Source organism: Lemur catta, chromosome 10, assembly GCF_020740605.2.
Source record: "Lemur catta isolate mLemCat1 chromosome 10, mLemCat1.pri, whole genome shotgun sequence".
Classification (NCBI taxonomy): Eukaryota; Metazoa; Chordata; class Mammalia; order Primates; family Lemuridae; genus Lemur; species Lemur catta.
In genome coordinates this window covers 8,542,896-8,561,557 of record NC_059137.1, presented here as the reverse complement: position 1 = coordinate 8,561,557, position 18,662 = coordinate 8,542,896, and the positions used below count along the sequence as shown (strand labels likewise).

At 45.8% G+C, this 18,662-nt stretch overlaps 1 long non-coding RNA gene across 1 annotated transcript in view; it reads right to left on the bottom strand.

Moving 5' to 3' along the window:
- The window catches only part of LOC123646239, a 35,968-nt gene extending 17,358 nt beyond the window's left edge, over positions 1–18,610 (bottom strand). The window contains exons 1-2 of the long non-coding RNA XR_006737835.1: positions 18,449–18,610; positions 8,912–8,966 (exon numbers count right to left, since the gene is read on the bottom strand). This is a non-coding gene — a long non-coding RNA (uncharacterized LOC123646239). The remainder of the gene's footprint in view (positions 1–8,911; positions 8,967–18,448) is intronic.
- Between the last annotated feature and the right edge of the window lie 52 nt (positions 18,611–18,662).

Here is an 18,662-nt window from a genome sequence, read left to right as displayed (position 1 = left end):
TGCAGCATTTATAAGTAGTATTTGCCAGACGTTTTCTTAGGCGTTCCATTCTTAGGATCTTCCGGTGTTGATCACACGCCATTCCAGCTCATCCCATTGAAGTGCTGCACGGTTCCACCGTTTGCATACGCCACCTGACTCTTATCCATGCCTTTATGAGTGGGCACTTAGGTTGTTTCCATCTCTTGGCCAGCAGCAGTAAATCCTTTGAGGAATATCCTCGGGCAAGAGTCTTTGCCTACCTGTGTGCAAGTTGCTGTGCGGTGTGTACCCAGAAGTGGAACCGCCAGAGCGCAGGGTGTATGCTCAACCATGGCAGTCCCATTCACCTTCCTCTAGGACCAGGCTTCCTGCATCCCTGTATCAGACCAGCATGCATCTGTCTGATGGTTATAAAATGAACATCACCATCACTTCCCTCTCCTTTTCCATCCTAGCTGTCTCTCCTGGATGTGCTGCAGTGAGGATTGGTGAGGTATCCTATATACAAGGTATGCGGTTACCTTTTAAGACAAGTGGCTCCAACTGCTGATGTACCTCCCCACATGCCATCACTCGCTAACATCCACACACTGTGCTCTGTTAGGGAGGTGACACAGGCACTAACTTGGCCAAAGCCAGCTGGACAAGGGATGGTGCATGAATCTAAAGACAAACCAAGGTGCACGGCCAACCCCAAGGTGGCCCCAAGAACTCCACCCAGACTTAGGGTGACAATCAGCCAATCAAATGCAGCTTGAGTGCCCACCACCTCTCTCTAGGAAGTAGAGATGTCCAATGAACAACAGCTGTGTGGGTGATTTCATCTGGGCTGCTGTCCTGAGCCTGAGTTAGCATCTTCTTGGTTGTCTGTGAGGCAGGATGGGTCACTGTGGCATAGGACAAACTAGGGTCTGGTGCTGGGTGGCAGTGTCCCCTTCAAGCTCCAAAGCTCTGGTGCTTTTGCATATAGGCTTTCAGAGTTTAGGCTCTGGAGTCAGAATGTCCTGGGTTCGAGTTCCAGCTTAGCCACTGGCAGGCTGTTGTAAATGACACGGACACAGTACACATGAAGTGCTCAGTAGGGTTCTAGGCACATGCTAAGCCTAAAAAATGGCGATCTATTATTATTAACAACCTACAACATAGGAAACACATTCTCTACCTTATGAATAATGAAAGTGATACCCAAAGAGGCTGAGTAACTTGCAGGAAAACAGAATCCAAACTCAGGCCCATCTTTCTGGACTCTTCTATTCGTTTCTGTCTTCTCAGGCTGCCTGACTTCATCGACTCCCATCCTCTGCCAGGACCCTGGGCTGAGTCTAGCACTAGATGCCTTCATGGAGGCTCCAGGTCCAGGTCACAGAGTGGGAGACCAGGCCCCCTTGGCAGGGGTCCCTCAGGGAGTGGGAGGCCCGGGTCAGGCCTGGGCCCAGGCTGGGCTGCAGGAGGCTCCCAGGTGCTGGGGAAGGCACTGCCTGGCCCTTCTCCAAGCACATTTAGAGCCAGCCCAAGGGAAACCCTGATTCTGTCAGTACTGGCACGCCTGGGGCACAAGCATTGGAAACATTAAATATTAAACATGTCGGCTGCCTTCCAAGCTTGGTAATTAAAACTCTTATTTCATATTTTACACAGGATGGACAGGGAGGTCACAGGCTGCTCTAAGAGGTTTCATAGTTCCTTGTTCACAGCTGAAGTGGCTCTTCTGATGAAAACCTCCCTCTCACTTGGGACCCTCCTGCCCTATTTATAAAGTGATTTCCTGGGAGGGAGGCCGGGGAGTAGGTCTGAAGGTCTCCAAGGTGTAAGGCCCCATGCAGGGCTCCCAGCCGGGTCTCCAGCTCTCTGCTTCTCCAAAATGGGTCTGTGTTCCCAGAGGGCTTCGGAGGTCTCGGCTTCAGACCCCTCACCCCTGCTGCAAGGGCAGCCTGGGAGCTGCACTTGGCTCTGCAAATCCAGAGGGAAGGATGGTCAAGGCCACCGCAGAGGGCTGGGGTGGGAGTAAGGAGGAGGGGGGTCTTCCCTTAGCTTCTAGTGCCATCTGCTGACCATGCTCTGAACTGCAGCTGCCCCAGAGGCTCACTGGAGACCAATTGAGTTCTGGGCAGAGGGCAAGAGGAGGGGATCAAAGAAAATCAGGCCTGGTGCTTCCAGAAACACTTTAGAAACATAATTTAGGCTTTTAAATTGTTCGCTCTATTATTCCCTAGAGTCGAGGGAGAAATCAGACTCAGACTCGAATCTTGGGGGATGTGATCCTGTGTGATAACCCAGATGTGCATTGCAACCCTGGTGGCCTGTGGCTGCGTGTTCACCGTGTGCATTCATTATCTCCACGCAGGTACTGTGGCTGTTTTGTTGTGCCCATTTCACAGATGAAAACACTCAGGCCGAGTGAACCCCAAAGCTGGAGAACTTTCTTGAACTTCCCTCACCCCGTAGTCAGTCCTGCAAGGCCTACCCTCCTGACTTCCAGAACACACCACAGACCCTCACCTTTGTCCCATCATTGTTACCCCTCCTTCCAAGCCACATTCACCTCTCCCTGGACCTCTGCAAAATTTCCCACCAGGATCCCCACGATTCCTTCATTCTCTACAATCCATTCTTCACACAGTAACCAGTCTGATCTTAAGACGTGAATCAGGCTGGGTGCATTGGGTCACACCTATAATCCCAGCACTTGGGAGGCTGAGGCGGGAGGATTGCTTGAGGTCAGGAGTTCAAGACCAGCCTGGGCAACATAGTGAGACCCCGTCTCTACCAAAAATAGAAAAACTAGCCAGGCATGGTGGCACATGCCTGTAGTCCCAGCTACTCTGGAGGCTCAGGCAGGAGGATCGTTTGAGCTCAGGAGATTGAGGTTGCAGTGAGCTATGATGACACCACTGCACTCTAGTCCAGGTGACAGAGTGAGACCCGGTCTCAAACAAAACGTTGTGAATCAGGTCACAATTATCACTTGCTGGAAATCTTGATGGCTTCCATTGTCTAGAAAATAAATTCTAAGCTCCTTGCCATATTCGAGAAGGCCCTGTACACTCTAGATGAGGCTGGGATCCTCTCATACCCCTTCTCCCCCTCTGCAAGCCCAAACTCCAGCCACATGTGCCTCTCATTTTCTCAAACACACCAAGTTCTTTCTGACCTCAGCCCCCTTTGCAGAGGCTGTTCCCCAGTCTGCAGTGCCATGTCTTTCATTTCTCCTCTAATTAAAAATTCTCCATGCCATGGGAACACCTCACAGAGTCCTTTCCTGACCACTCTCTCTAAAGACCTGCCCTGCCATTTTTTATCCTAGTCCCTTGTTTTTCATCTTCATAGAATATATTGCTACTTTCAACAGCTGTTTTTATCTGCCCCCTTTTGTTAAATTATCTTCCCAACTAGAATGTAAATTCTTAGTAGGCAGGGAACATGCCTGTTTTGTTTACTGTTGCACAGGGCCTGGCACATAGTAGGTACAACATAAATATCTGTGGGATGAACGAAAAAGCACTGTGCTAGGGCGAGGGCAGGGTGCCCCGGGAGAAAAGAGGAAGGGCAGCAAACCAAGACAGAGGGGTCAGAGAAGCTTTCCAGAAGAAGTGGCATCCATAGCAAAACCTGAAAAGAAGAGGAGGAGGAGCTCAGGGAAGAGGAAGCAACTGGGAGGAGCATCCCAGGCAAAGGGAGCAGCGGGTGAAAGTGTCATAAGCTGGGAGCACGCTCGGCACCTTCCAGAAACTAAACATGGAAAGACTAGACTTCGGCCTCAGAGCCACGAGCAAGGAGAAGTGGGAGGAGAGTGAACACACTCCTCGGCTGCACATGAAGCACCCACCGGAGGCTGGAGGCAGGATGACCTGTTAGGAGGCTACTGCTGGAGTCAGGTGACAGATGGGAGTGGAGGTGTCCTGAACTAGGGCAGAGAGGCAGGAGTGGAGATAAGTGGGTGGATGTGGGAGACAGAAGCTGGGAGTCAGGTCCAGAGGCCTTGGGAATAGACAAGATGGGAGTTGTGATGTATTCAGTGACTCCCATTTCTGCATCTGGAGCTGGCATTCACTGAGACAAGGCTCAGGCCTCTCCCACCCACGTCTCGTTGGCCAAGAGCAGTCAAGGGTGGGGAGCCTTCTCCACCTTCAGTGGGAAGGGCCACGAAGTTACGTGGCAAAGGGTGCAGACAGTGGGGTGCAGAAGAACCGGGACCAGTGAAGGCCGGTTTGCTCACTCACAGTAACGGGCAGTGTGCAGAGACCCAAAGATCGAAGCCCGAGCAGCCACCGTCTCCTCCCACACACATCCCCCCTCGCTCGCTGGGTCATTCCCGGCTGCCCGTCTCTTGCGGGGACTCTGAGTAAACAGTGACTCTCACATAAAGAGCCAGAGGGCCCCTCTGATCTGTGACATAAAGCCTCGAGGGTGAGGGGAGGCTGGCGGAGCAAAGCCGTGGCGCAGAGAAAGTACGGCCTGGGTGCCGGCAGCTCCCGGGCCTGTCCCAGCCCCTCCTAAGGCCTCGCTGCTTTCCCGACCTTAGTTCCCCTCCATGAGCCCTCGGAGGAGTCTAGGCTGGGAGTGGCGAGATCCGACGTCCATTTTTCTGGCCAAGAATAACCGAGTAGCTCTGGAGAACAGCAGGCAGCAGGTGTCAGGACCCGCTCATCACGAAGCTCTCGTAATGACAATACGGCGTCAGCACGAGGAGAGACAAAGACCAGAGAGGGAAGGGGAGCCCAGAAACAGACCCTCACACACAGACATCCGATATGTGGCAGAGGTGGCCCACGGAGCAGCGGGGAAAGGAGAGGCTTCGATAAGTAATTTTGGAACAACTGGGTATCCGTAGGGAAAAAGAGGAATGGGCCTCCACCTCCACCATGCGCAACAGTACAAAGCGCGTGCAGGTCTCAAGGGGGATCTGGAACCGGGAACTGCAGAGCTATCTGGAACCGTGGTGGCTCTTCCGTCCCTGGCTCCCTCCTCCTCCCCACCTGACGTTTACAGAGTGTACTTTAGACACTGGGCACTGAACTAAAGGCTTTTTGTGCATTTTCACTGAGTCCCTACAACATTCCCCTGAGACTAGTATTATTATCCCATTTTACAGCTGAGGCAACTGAGGCTCAGAGATTAAGTCCTTTGCCCACGGGTATATAATTCACAGGAGGTAGGGTTGGGATTTGAACCCAAATAGGGAATTTCCAGAGCCCACTGTGCTACAGCCCCTACTGGAAGCAAGAGGAAGTTGTATGACTGGGGCTTGGGGTGGGGAATGGGACTGGGGGTTTGGAAGCTTGAAGGTGAAGGGAGGCGGGGTGTACCTGGAGATGGGGCAGAACAAGACTGTAGAGAATCTAGAATGCCAGCCAGGGAGCTTGTCCCCCTTCTCCAGGCGAGAGAGTGGGGAGGCCCAGGAAGCCAGAGTTGCACCCTCTCCTCGGCTGCAAGTCCCTCCTCAGGCTGCTCAGGGGACAGCTCTGCGAAAGGACTGTCCAGACCCAGCCTTCACCCTTATTTATCCCTTTGGCCTTACGAGGGGCCCAGTTATGTCTTCCCTGCGCAGGTCATGTCAGAACCTGGCCTCACTGGACGCCACATCAGGGGCAAGTGGAGAACCAGGAGGTAGGGGAGCCAGATCCATTAGAATGTTCTGGTTGCAAAAAAGCAGAAATCCAATTGAATTGGCCAAGGTCCAGGAGTGGGGATTCAATGTTTTAAAACTGAAAAGCAGAAATGGCACCAGGGCCCAGTAGGACCTGGAATCAGGAATTAGAGATCCAAGGGGAAGTGAGTGGCTCCTCTTCCTCCTTCTATGCCCCATTCTTGGTTCCTTAATCAGGGTCCATGTGGCCACTCCTTTGTGCTGTTCCTGAAATCCTCTGCCTCCCCAGTCACCTGTGTGCAGATGAGTCCCACATCTCTGCCCTCAGATCAGTCTGCTCCCTGAACCCAGAACTCATACCCAACCACCTCCCGGACACGGCCATTCGGATATCCTACCACCACCTCAACCTTAGCATGCCCCAAACTAAACTCATCCCCGTTGGCCAGGCACGGTGGCCCACACTTGTAATCCCAGCACTCTGGGAGGCCAAGGTGGGAGGATTGCTTGAGCTTAGGAGTCCAAGACCAGCCTGAGCAAGAGTGAGACCCCGTCTCTACTGAAAATAGAAAAATTAGCCTGGCATCGTGGCACGCACCTATAGTCCCAGCTACTTGGGAGGCTGAGGCAGGAGGATCGCTTGAGCCCAGGAGTTTGAGGTTGCTGTGAGCTAGGCTGATGCCACAGCACTCTAGCCCAGGCAACAGAGCCAGACGCTATGTCAAAAAAGAAAAAAGTAAACTCATCCCCCTGCCCTGAACTTCTTACCCAGTGTCTCCTGCAGTGAGTGGCAGCAGCCTCCACCAGCTGACCCCGTCACCAATGCCAAAACTCGGAAAGCCACCCTGTGCTCTTGCTCCCTCACTCCCACGTTCAAGAGTCACCAGGTCCTGCTAATTCTTTCTCTTAAGTAGCCCTCAAATCTGCCCCTTCCTCTAAATGTCCACAGCCACCATCTTAAACATCTCTCACATGGACCACTGCCATCACGGCTCTGTACCAGTCTCTCCCCTTTACGTCTTAAAACACAAAGTGGGTGTGCCGCTGCTCAGTCGCTGGCACAGGGATAGAACTTAGAGTCCAGAAACAAACCCACACATTTTTGGTCAATTGATTTTCAAGGGCACCAAAATGATTCAATGGAAGAAAGTTGAGATTTTTCAACAAATGATGCTGACACAACTGGGTACCAAATACGAAAGAATGGAGTTGGATCTTACCTCACACCACAAACAAAAATTAACCCAAAATTGATCAAAGATCTAAATGTAAGAGCTAAAACTACCAAACTTTCAGAAGAAAATGTAGGTGTAAATCTTTGTGACCTTGGATTAGGCAATAGTTTTTTATATAAAGCACCAAAGCATAAGCAACCCAAAGCAAAATAGATACACTGGACTTCATCAAAAGTAAAAATTTTGTGCTTCAGCAGACACTACTGAGAAGGTAAATGTATTTGCAAATCATATATAAGGGTCTATTATCCAAAATACATAAAGAATTACTATAACTCGACAATAAAAATGCAAATAAACCAATTTTAAAATGATCATAGGATCTGAATAGATATTTCTCCAAATATATACAAATACCCAATAAGCATATGAAAAGATTCTCAACATCATTGGTCACTAGGGAAATGCAAATAAAAACCACAATGTGACATTTTACACCTGCTAGGGTGGCTATAGCAAAAAATACGGACAATAACAAGTGTTGACAAGGATGTGGAGAAATCAGAATGCTTATACATTGCTTGTATAAAACAGTTTGGCAGTTCCTCAAAAAGTTAAACATGCAGTTACCATATGAGCCAGCAAGTTCACATCTAGATATATATTCAAGAAATTTGAAAACATATGCTGTCCACACAAAAACTTGTACATGAATATTCATAGCAGCATTATTCATAGTAGCCAAAAGTCTGGAAATTACCCAAATGTCTGAGATATTATTAACATTCAGCTAGGAAAATAAAGTACTGACACATGTAACAGGGATAAACCTTAGAAACATGCTAAGTGGAAGAAGCCAGACACAAGGTGCGATTCCATTTATAAGAAAGTCCAGGATGGGCAAATGAAAGAGACAGGAAGTAGAGAAGTGCTTTCCAGGGGCTCGTGGGCCGGAGGAACAGGCAGTGACTGCTGACGGGCACGGGATTTCTTTAGGGATGATGAACGTGTTCTGGAATTAGGTAGTGGTGATGGTTGTACAACTTTATGAATATGCTAAAAACCACTGAACTGTACACTTTAGAAGGGTGAAGCTTACGGTATGTGGAATTATATCTCAATCTTTAAAAAAAAAAAACAACCTTCGGCAGCTCCCTGGGGCCCACAGGACCCTTTACGATCTAGCCCCTGCCTATACTCCAGCCCAATCCCTCGTTAGTCTTCTGTTGGTCACTCTGCTCAGAGAACCCCTCAGGATGGTTTTTAAGGGATTTGACATTGGGGTTTGACTTTAGACCATGGAATGTGGGTGGGTGGTTTTTCTAAGTCGGTTGACCCTGTGCCTGAATGTGTAAGCGGCAACAGCACCTGACTGAGCATAAAACCAAGGCCACTGCCTCATCTCCTCCTTCCTAATCAGATGCTAATTTCTGCTGATGCCAACTCAGTCCCACAACCACGTGTGAAGGGCACTCTGAGAAACACAGTCCAGCTGCCACGGCTCTTCTCACATGCTGTCCCCTGCCCGGAACATGCTCCCCACTCCTCTTCTCACCCACTCATTCCTACTCCTTGGATCTCAGCTACCTGCAGGAAACCTCTCTGGCCCTTCCTCCAAACTTGGACCAGCCCCTCCTCCAGCCTCCCGTGGCTGACTTTATGAGATCCACCTCGTAGGGTTGCGGAAGTCACACACAACTCCGAGGGCACAGTTCACACTCATAGTCATCACGGATGCACATCTTTATACAATTCTTCCTATGAATGGCAGTAAGGTGCCTGGAGCAAGGGGCATCTTGTTCACTCCAATGCAGTATTCATAGGCCTCCGTGAGGCTGGCTGTGCTTCCTTTATCTCAGGGGACAGTGGTACCTGCCTACTAGACTGTTTCCCTTCCTAGACTGTGAGCCCCACCTAGAAGGGACCATGTCGGAGCAGCTCAGTGTGAGGTCTCCAGCATTTAGCACAGGGCCTGGCACACAACAGACACTCAATGTTCATAAAACAAAGAAACAAATGACTATCTGGAGGACCGGAAAGGAATGGCAGGAGACAGTGTAGAAAGATGGATGAGCTGGGCTGGAGGCAGAAAGAAGAGGCAAATTGTTAGAGGCAAGGCAGCTTAAAGTACAGATTGGGGAGCCAGGCTCCCATCTCCATCACTTACCAGCTGTGTGACCCTCAGTAAGTTACTTCACCCCTCTGTGCGTCAATCTGTTCATCTGTAAAAACAGAGATAAGAATAAGAGTAGGAGAATTCACTGGGCTAATGTTTGCAAAATGCATAGATAGCAGTATACAAGTGTTTGTTAAATAATTAAACACATGTATGCATGCATGCATCATACATATACAAACAAACAGACAAATAAAATCAAGGAAAGATGAATTGTTTTGTGTCTCTCTCAAAGCCAGGGCAAAAGGCAGCCCCTCTAGAGAAGTCAGTGCTGGGGTTCCTCATGTGAGTGCTGGGAAGGCAGTACAGTGCTTCCACGCTGAAAGTACATAGGTTTAAGAGCATCAAGACAAATGCCCCAGCTGGTAAGAACATTCAGAGGGCATTGCATTAGCATACTGTTAGTTAAGGAATTATAGCTCTTAGGATACCAGCTTCTGCACAATAAAATGATTTTTAAAACATTTTAAAAACCCGATTAAAACATAATGCTCTGTTTAGTTACTGCCACAGAATGTTTTGTTTGCAAATTGCAGCCTTGTGGATTTAATTTACTTTCTGCTGACACCCATGTTAGACATGATGGACCAGGCAGGCACAGCAAGGCTGCAGGCTCCAGAGCAGCGTCGGTGGAACATGAGTTTGCGGGTTCTGCCACTGAGCCTTTGTGGAAGAGGTGGCACAGCCAGGGCATTCCACTACACCTGCAGGGCCCTGAGGGTCTCACCAATGGCCTACACACCAATGATCCTTCTTGTAGGCTCCTCTTACCATGTAGGGTTTGGGGCTTGGCTGCAGACTGTGTGCTGAGAGCAGAGACTGAAAACTGGCAATCCAAGGACCAAGTTCTGCCACCTGATTGTTTGCTTGGCTCACACTATGATTTCAAAAAATTTGAGCCAACATTTAAAAATCAGGAGATCTCACTTAAAAATCTGGATGTTTTGCCATTCTTGAAAAATGGGAAGAACTGATGATGCTGGACTGTTGTTGTCATGGCAACAAAAGGCTGGCGTACGAAAGGTCATGTGCTTTCCATTTGTCACAATCTCTACCATTCCCCACTGCCTCCCTCACATTCAAAGCCTGTTTGTTGGCTGGGTACAGTGGCTCACACCTGTAATCCTAGCACTTCGGGAGGCGCAGGTGAGAAGATCACTTGAGGCCAGGAGTTCAAGACCAGCCTGGGCAATAGTGAGACCCTGTCTCTAAAAAAATTAAAAATTAGCTGGGCATGGTGGTGCATGTCTATAGTCCCAGGTACTTGGGAGGCTGAGGCAGGAGGATCGCTTGAGCCTCAGAGTTGGAGGTTGCAGCCAGCTATGATGACACCACTGCACTCTAGCCTGGGCAATAGAGTGAGACCCTGTTTCCAAAAAGAAAGAAAAAGAAAAAAGAAAAGAAACCTGTGTGTTGGTGCATGTGAGCTATTGCTTTTTCTTTGGGTAAAAAAACATCTCCTGACTCCATAGACATCATTCAGGGTGCCAGCAGGAAACAGATGGCACACTGAAGCTGGGTAATTGAGGAAAGTTTAGTAATGGGATTATTTATAAACGTATGGCCAGAATTTAGGGAAAACAACTGGCAATGAATGATTCAGTACCCCAAGCACTGCTAACACTGGGGAGCTGTTACCACCCTAAGTCAGAAGGGATGCAGGGAGGGGCCTGGAGAGAGAGAGTGACTGATTGAGCCGAGGCTGTGGTCCAGGGCTGCAGCCAGCCCATGCTGACTCCATGGGAAGGGAAATAAGCCTCCAAGTGCAACTCTCCTCGCTTCAATCTCCTCTGGGGCTCCTAGAGGCCACACCAGCTGGAAGCCAGCAGACAGAGGAGCCCATAAAAGTCAGCCTCTCAGGACACAGGGGTGGGGAGGCAGAGAGGATCTTAGGGAGAGGCCACGTGGAAGAAAGCCAGTGTGTCCTTCAAAAGTGGCAAGACCAAAAAAAAAATACACAGCAGCAAATGTTTAAGGACAAATAAGATACTGCATAGCTTTGTGTGGAAGTTAAAAATATGTATTCTTATACCCTGATTGATCACTCTGTGACTCAAGCTGCAGTGCAGTGGCAGTGATGGTGGCTCATTGTAGCCTCGAACTGCGCAGAGAGAAGCATGCTCAGCTAGAGATGCAGTTTAAAGAGAAAGAATACATTGTTGCTACTTTAATCCACCAAGTTTGGAGTTGTTATTATTTAACAATGGCTAACTGATACACTTGCCTTTTGCCTCTGCAGCTTCTAGTCTCAGACAGCTCTGGGCTGAGGTTTGCATTTCAAAAACACATTGCTATTACACAGAATAGCCTTCCTAAGATTATTCCCTCTAGCAAATTCTACCCTCCTTAGAAGATGGTCATAGGTGTAAAACACAATCTTTTATTTTCTGTTATGATTGGTTTATCAGTTGGAAATACATTTGGCTGAAAGTAAGAGAAAATCTCCAAAATAGTGGCTTAAATAAGGAGTTTGTTTATTCTTTCTCAACAGATAGATAGATATGGATAGATACAGATTTACAGAGAGATACCTTTGATATATATATTATCAATTTTGCCAGTATCTGTCAGTATATTAGTCTTTTCAAAAAACTAACTTTAGGCTCTATTGATCTTCCTTATTGAATCTATCTAATTTTATATCTAATGAATATATGATCTTGTCTTTCTTATGTCCTTCCTTTCACTTTCCTTGAGTTTACTTTGTTTCCTTTTTCTAACCTTTTAAGTAATTAATTCATTAACTTACATCCTTCCTCTTATATGAGACTTGGAGGATATAACTTTCCCTCTTAAAACTCTTCTTCTGACAACACAGATTTGGAATATAGTATTTCCATTAGCATTCAATTATAAATATTTTAAAATTTTCATTATGATCTTTTTCTAACCTATTCTTTCCATATGTGTTGTTAACAGAGAATTTTTTTTCTTTTTTTTTTGAGACAGAGTCTCGCTCTGTTGCCTGGGCTAGAGTGAGTGCCGTGGCGTCAGCCTAGCTCACAGCAACCTCAAACTCCTGGGCTTAAGCAATTCTACTGCCTCAGCCTCCCAAGTAGCTGGGACTACAGGCATGTGCCACCATGCCCGGCTAATTTTTCCTATATACATATTTTAGTTGGCCAGATAATTTCTTTCTATTTTTAGTAGAGACGAGGGTCTTGCTCTTGCTCAGGCTGGTCTCGAACTCCTGACCTCGAGCAATCCACCCGCCTCGGCCTCCCAGAGTGCTAGGATTACAGGCGTGAGTCACCGTGCCCGGCCAACAGAGAATATTTTTGACTTATTTTTTGTCATCAATTCCTTAATTTCACTGAGGTTAGAGACACAGTCTATATGATTCCATTTCTTTGAAATTTGCTTTATGGCCTAGCATGCAAGTTTTATAAATGTTCTAAAAATGATATACATTCTCCAATTCTTGTATGCAGAGTTCTATATATGTGTCCTGTCTTAGTCCATTTGTACTGTTATAATGAAACATGTGATACTGGGTATTTTATAAATAGCATAAATTTATTGCTCGTAGTTATGGAGACAGGAAAGTCCAAGATCAAGTCACCTTGAATGCTCTGTCCTCGCATGGCAGGAGGGTGGAAGGAGAAAAAGGGCAAAAAACTGTGAAGAGTGGCTGGGCACGGTGGCTCATGCCTGTAATCCTAGCCCTCTGGGAGGCCGAGGCGGGTGGATCACTCGAGGTCAGGAGTTCGAGACCAGCCTGAGCGAGACTCCATCTCTATTAAAAATAGAAATAAAAATTATCTGGACAACTAAAAATATATATAGAAAAAATTAGCCGGGCATGGTGGCATATGCCTGTAGTCCCAGCTACTCGGGAGGCTGAGGCAGTAGGATCGCTTAAGCCCAGGAGTTTGAGGTTGCTGTGAGCTAGGCTGATGCCACGGCACTCACTCTAGCCCGGGCAACAGAGCGAGACTCTCTCTCTCAAAAAAAAAAAAAAAAAAGTTGTGAAGAGCTTCCCTGAACTTCTTTTATAAGGTCATTAATGCCATTCACAAGGGTGGGGCCCTTATGACCTAACATCTTCCCCAAAGCCCCGCCTGCTAATACCAGCACCTTGGTGATTAGGTTTCAACATATGAATGTTGGAGGGATACATACACGCAAACCATGACAACTAATGGGTTCCACAATCTCCACTATGATAGAGAATTTCCCTATTTTTTCCTATAGTTCTGTCAATGTTTACTCTATACATAGTTTAAAGCTATATTATATGGATACAATTTAGAATTATTACGTACCCCTGGTGAGTTGAACCTTTTCTCATTATAAAATCACCTATTTGTATTAGTCATCTTTTGCTAAGTTAGGCTGCTGTAACAGCATGGTAGCATGAATCATGGACTTGCTCTTAAAGTGCCCACCTGGAAGTGATGCATGTTTCATATTATATTAGTCAAAGAAAGCCATCTTGCCACACCTACCTTCAAAATCTCGGTGGCTTACAACAATAGGATTAAGTTCTCACATGTTATAAGTCCTTCGTGGGTCACTTGTGGCACTACCCATTCTTTGTTCTATGCTGTCTTCATTCAGGGACCCAGGCAGGAGCAACAATCGATCCCATCTGGATGTGCTCTTCTTGTGTCAGAAGGAAAGAGCAATGGTTCTTAAAGCTCTGCTCAAGAGTGCACACATAACTTCACTCACATTTTGGTGACATCCATGGGGTGGGAAGTAAGGCCTCTCACAGGGACAGTCAGCACATTATTGGGAACAATAATACATTCCAGCACAATATTTCTAGCAAAGCTTTTGCTTTACAGTCTATCCAATGTTTATATAAGCTAACCTGCATAGTCTTTTTTGAGACAGCGTCTTCCTCTGTCATCCGGGCTAGAGTGCAGAGATGTCATCATTGCTCACCGCAATCTCAAACTCCTGGGCTCAAGTGATCTTCCTGCCTCAGTCTTCCAAGTAGCTAGAATTACAGGCATGAGCCACCATGCCCAGCCTTTTACCTTTCTTTTACTTCAAATTTTCTTTATGTTTGTGGTTAAACAGTGTATATCTTGATTTTTTTAAGAAGTCTCATGTTACCGTCAGGGTGGCAGTCTGCCCTTGGTTCTTGGTGTGCTCTTGGCTGAAGAATGACCAGAAACACTAAAGTGTCAAGTCCAGACTGTTAATATTATCCTGGTCTTCTGACTCCTTGCTTGTTAAAATCACCAGCAGGGCCAATGCAACCAACAGAATAACCTCAGGCAGGAAGCAGTTTCACACAAGCAGCTCTTTATTGTAAAATAAAACAGATCTGTCTCCACAAGTGTCTCTGTCCGTCTCTCAATTCTCGGATTGTTTCCTTTTATTAGCCCAGTCTGGGAGTGGGCTCTCGGAAGGTGTGGGATGTTAGCAAATGATCAACAGGTGTCCTCAAAATTTTGTATACGAGCTCTCTCTCCAAAAGCCCACCTGGGGGAGGGGGGTTGGTGAACCACAATGCAGATTCAAGCTAATGGCATAAATAAAAATTACCCTTAGGTTATTCTAGGTCAGTTTCTAAATCCTACCATGCCTAGGCTGGGGAATTCCTGGATTAATAAAGTATGCCCTCCTTCCCCAGGTGTAGCAGTTTCTCCGGATAGGATTAAGGATGGGGCAACAGCAAATGCAGTGCTCGGCCTTAGCCTTCTTCCCAGGTGGAGCAATTGCTTGAGACAGCATCAAAGCAGGGAGCCCTTGTCCTGAGAAGAGCCAGAGATCCTATCTACCTAACATTACTATCTGTATTTTAACTAGAAGGTTTAGGGTTTTTAAAACATATTTATTGTGATTACTGATACATTTGAATTTTTCCATTTTATTTTGTACTTGGTATTTTTTCCCCTTTTTATGTTCTCTTACTGCCATTATTTCCTTCTTTTCTGTCTTCCCTTCTTTTAAAAAAATTCTGCAATTTTCCTTCTGCCTTAGCTTAGAACTCTATTTTTATTATTTCAATGGTAACTCTGAAAGTTTTAATTTTCATATTTAATTAAAAGTCTAAAATTAGTCAGTATTTTTATGGACAATGGAAGGACCTTGGATTGATTGAACTCTAATAACTTCAATTCTTCACCACTTTCTATACACAAACCTTTTGCCATAAACCCTCTTGGCTCCCTCCTACTACAATCAGCCATGTCACTTGCTCTGGCCAATCAGATGTAAGAAGAGTGTAGAAAAATGTGCTGATGCATTTCCTTTTGCACTCTGCCATTGCTACGAGAACTTGCCCAGGCTACCAAGCTGGTGAATGAGAGGCCCATGGAGCAGAGTTAAGGCTCCCAGCCAAGGCCATCCCAGATATCCCAGTCATATGAGCAAGCCTAGCCAAGCTGAGCAGTGCTTCCTGACCCACTCCTGGCAGACTCCAGATGTGTCAGCAATAAACATAGTTACATGCCTCTGAGGTTTTATATCTGTTATACAACAGATAACTGACACATACTTTTATAATACCTTAATTTCAATAAACCTTTTACACTTCATATACTATTGTTCCATTATTTTGGCTTTGCCTTTTTAAATTGCACAAACTATTGTTATTGTTGGTTTCTGCCCTTGATTGTTGTTTATATCTACCCATGTTTGCCATTTTATTTGCTCACCAGTCCTTATTTTCCCTCAGATCTTCCTCCTGGGATAATTTTATTTCTTCCTGAAATATATCTTCTAGAAGATCCTTTAATTAAGTTCTGTTGGTAGTAACTCTCAGTTTTTGTTGATCTGAAAAGTATTGTGTTTTCATTCTTGAAAGATGATATTGCTAAATATATAATTCTAGGTAAACAGTTATTCTCTCATCACATTAATGTTATTGCTTCATTAATGGTATTATTTCATGCTATTATTATCAGCTCTCCCATTATTGTTATTGGTAGGTCAGGAGTTGGTATCATTGTCATTCTAGCATAGATTATCTGATTTTCCTCTTCATCTGCTTTTAATATCATATCTTCAGTGTTCCAGAGTTTCACCAGAATGGATCTAGGTTTTCTTTTTATCTTGTCCTGCTTGGGATTCATTGTGCTTTCAGAGGATTCTTATCTTTCATTAATTCTGGAAAATTCTCAGCCATCATTATTTAATAATTGTTTTGCCCAGATTCATTTTACTGTCTCCTGTAAACATGAGTGATAGGCATATGCTGGACCTTCTCATTCTTTTCCATTTCCCTGGCTCTCTGGGTCACCTTTTAGGTTATTTTCTTCATATCTACCTTCCAGTTCATGAATCAACCTCTCTTCAGCTGTACCTCAGTTGGAATTTAACCCTTCCAATGAGCCACACATTTAAACTATTATAATAGGCATATCTGAAACACTTATGTGGATCCCTTTCACATTTGCCTGGTAATTTTCAAGAGTATCTTTGCTCTCACTTGTGCTTTTAGTCCCCACTTTGTTTTCTAAAACATGCTTATTTTATGATCTGGTTCTAAAATGTCTAATATCTAAAGTAGTTGTGGATCTGCCTCTGCTGCTTGTCTTCTCTGCGTATGTCCTCCTGGGTTTTATGGTTTCTGATTGTGAGTTAATATTTGTTTAGTACCCTATCTTTGGGAATTCTTTGAGACCTGGGTTGACAGTGAGTTCTTCCAGAGAGGATTTGTGTTTGCTTTGGCCAAGTCCCATAGGCACTACCCATCCAGGTCCATTTTAAATTAAGATGTTCAGCTTATGGGCTTTTGGACCATGCAAATTGTGTGGACATGTGATGGCCAGACTTTGGCCATGAATCCTCTGGAGGAATGTTTTCTTCCTCCACTCATAGCCAAGGCAAAGAGAGACAACTTACCTTGCTGTCCACCTCTGCATGGCCAATCCCCCAACCTCCATTATCCTTCCCCTAAGAATATTATTTCCCCTTGGGTCCCAACCTGATGTTGCAATTTGGCTCTTATCCTGCCTGGACCCAGGTAAATGCCCCTATAGCTGGTAGCAGTATCAGTGTTTACTTATCTCCAGAGATGATTTTCACAATATTTGACATATAGCACATGCACTAACCAATCAAAACAGATGCAGGCTGTACCTGTGCATAACTTCTGAACATCAACTCTAACTTCCTAGTTTTCTGTTCCTGCTTTTCTTCTAGCCTCAGATAATTTTCCTGACTTTCTTGTGAGCTTACCCATACATCTGAAAGGATATTTCAACATTTCTCCTAGTAATTTTGTATATTTTGTTGCAGTAATATTTGGATATATATATATAGTCCTCATTATTGCTGGAAACAAAGTCCAAGTAAGAAGTTCATTTGGCTTGAGCAATAAAATGTCTAAGAGTAAGCAGTCCAAATCTGGGACTGTAGCCTAATGTCATGGGACCAAGGCTCTCTCTCTCTCAATCTTCCTGATTTTCCAGACTTAGCATTTGCTTCTCACTTCATAGGCAAGATAGTGGCTGAACTTCCAAGCTTCAGTTCCACTTAGAAGCAGCAAGAAAATAAATGTGGCAAAGCACTTAAGGAGCATATTTAACTAGAAGTCCTAGTGGAATCTGTAAAAATTACTTTTTCATTGGGAGGTTGAGGTGGGAGGATCACTTGAGCCCACATTCCAGCCTGGGCAACAAAGCAAGACCCTGTCTTAATTAATTATCAAAAGAAAAACCTCAGAATTCTCAATGATTTCTACTTATTATTGACAAAAAGTTGGTCACATGACCATGCCTACCTAGTCCAATTACTAGCTAATAAGAAAGACATTACCAGGAATAGTTTGAGCCAATTGAATCATCCATTTCAGCTGAGGTGAAGGTCTACCTCCCCTGAGATCAAGGGATCTCCTCTAATACCCGAACAAAATGACGTTTTTTTAAAGGGAGCCAAAAGAGGGAGGGGAATTACCAGAATACCCTATCTGTAGGAATTCTTGGAGGTCTTGGTTGAGGGTCTGTGCCACAGTTGGGTTAAAAAAAAAAGACTGGAGCTTATACTCTTGCAGCAGAATCTTTGACAAACTGTGCTGCACTCATCCCCACTTCTGTACTTCCATATTTGTTTTCTTTGGTTTTTTTTTCCCAGAATTTTCTTGTAGAATTCCCTCAGAGAGTCTCATCCTCCTCTCTGAACACTCCTGGGTCCTGAAGCCCAAGAAGAAAGACAACAGCTGGTAAACTGGGCAGTTTGAGCTAAGACGGAGATATTAACAATATAGACACCGTGGGTCTGGCCCGGTAAGAGCATCCAGCCCAAATCCAGAAGCCACTCTGACCAAATAAATCCCCGCTGCTGCCTGGATTTCAGGTTACCGTGAATTAGCTCTTTCACAAAGGGGATCTGGTCTCTAAAGAAGTCCATAGGTAAGAGGCTCAAATCCCACCACTACAGACCTTCTGTTCTACACTAACGTCGGGGAGAGGTGAAGAGGAAGGAGAGGTTGGGAGGGTTGTTGAGGGTGGGAGAATTGTAGGATAGAGGAAGCGTTCCCGTCCCACCATCTTTGCGACCCTTGCGACCCTGATGCCCAGCACAATGCCAGCTACACAGAAGGGGGCAGGTCCTTTCAACGAACATTACCTGAGCATCCAATACATGCCAAACCGCAGGATGGGTGCTGCGGAGACAGAAACGGATTTTGACATAGCCTCCGCTTGGCAAATTGCGATACGGCAAGGTTTAAAAAGGGTTTAGAATTTAGCATCGGCTCCCTCACTTCCAACAGAGTAGTCAGTCCCTAAACCTGACTGACCCGCTACAGACTGTACCGCGCAGGCGCGCGCTCTCCCGACGC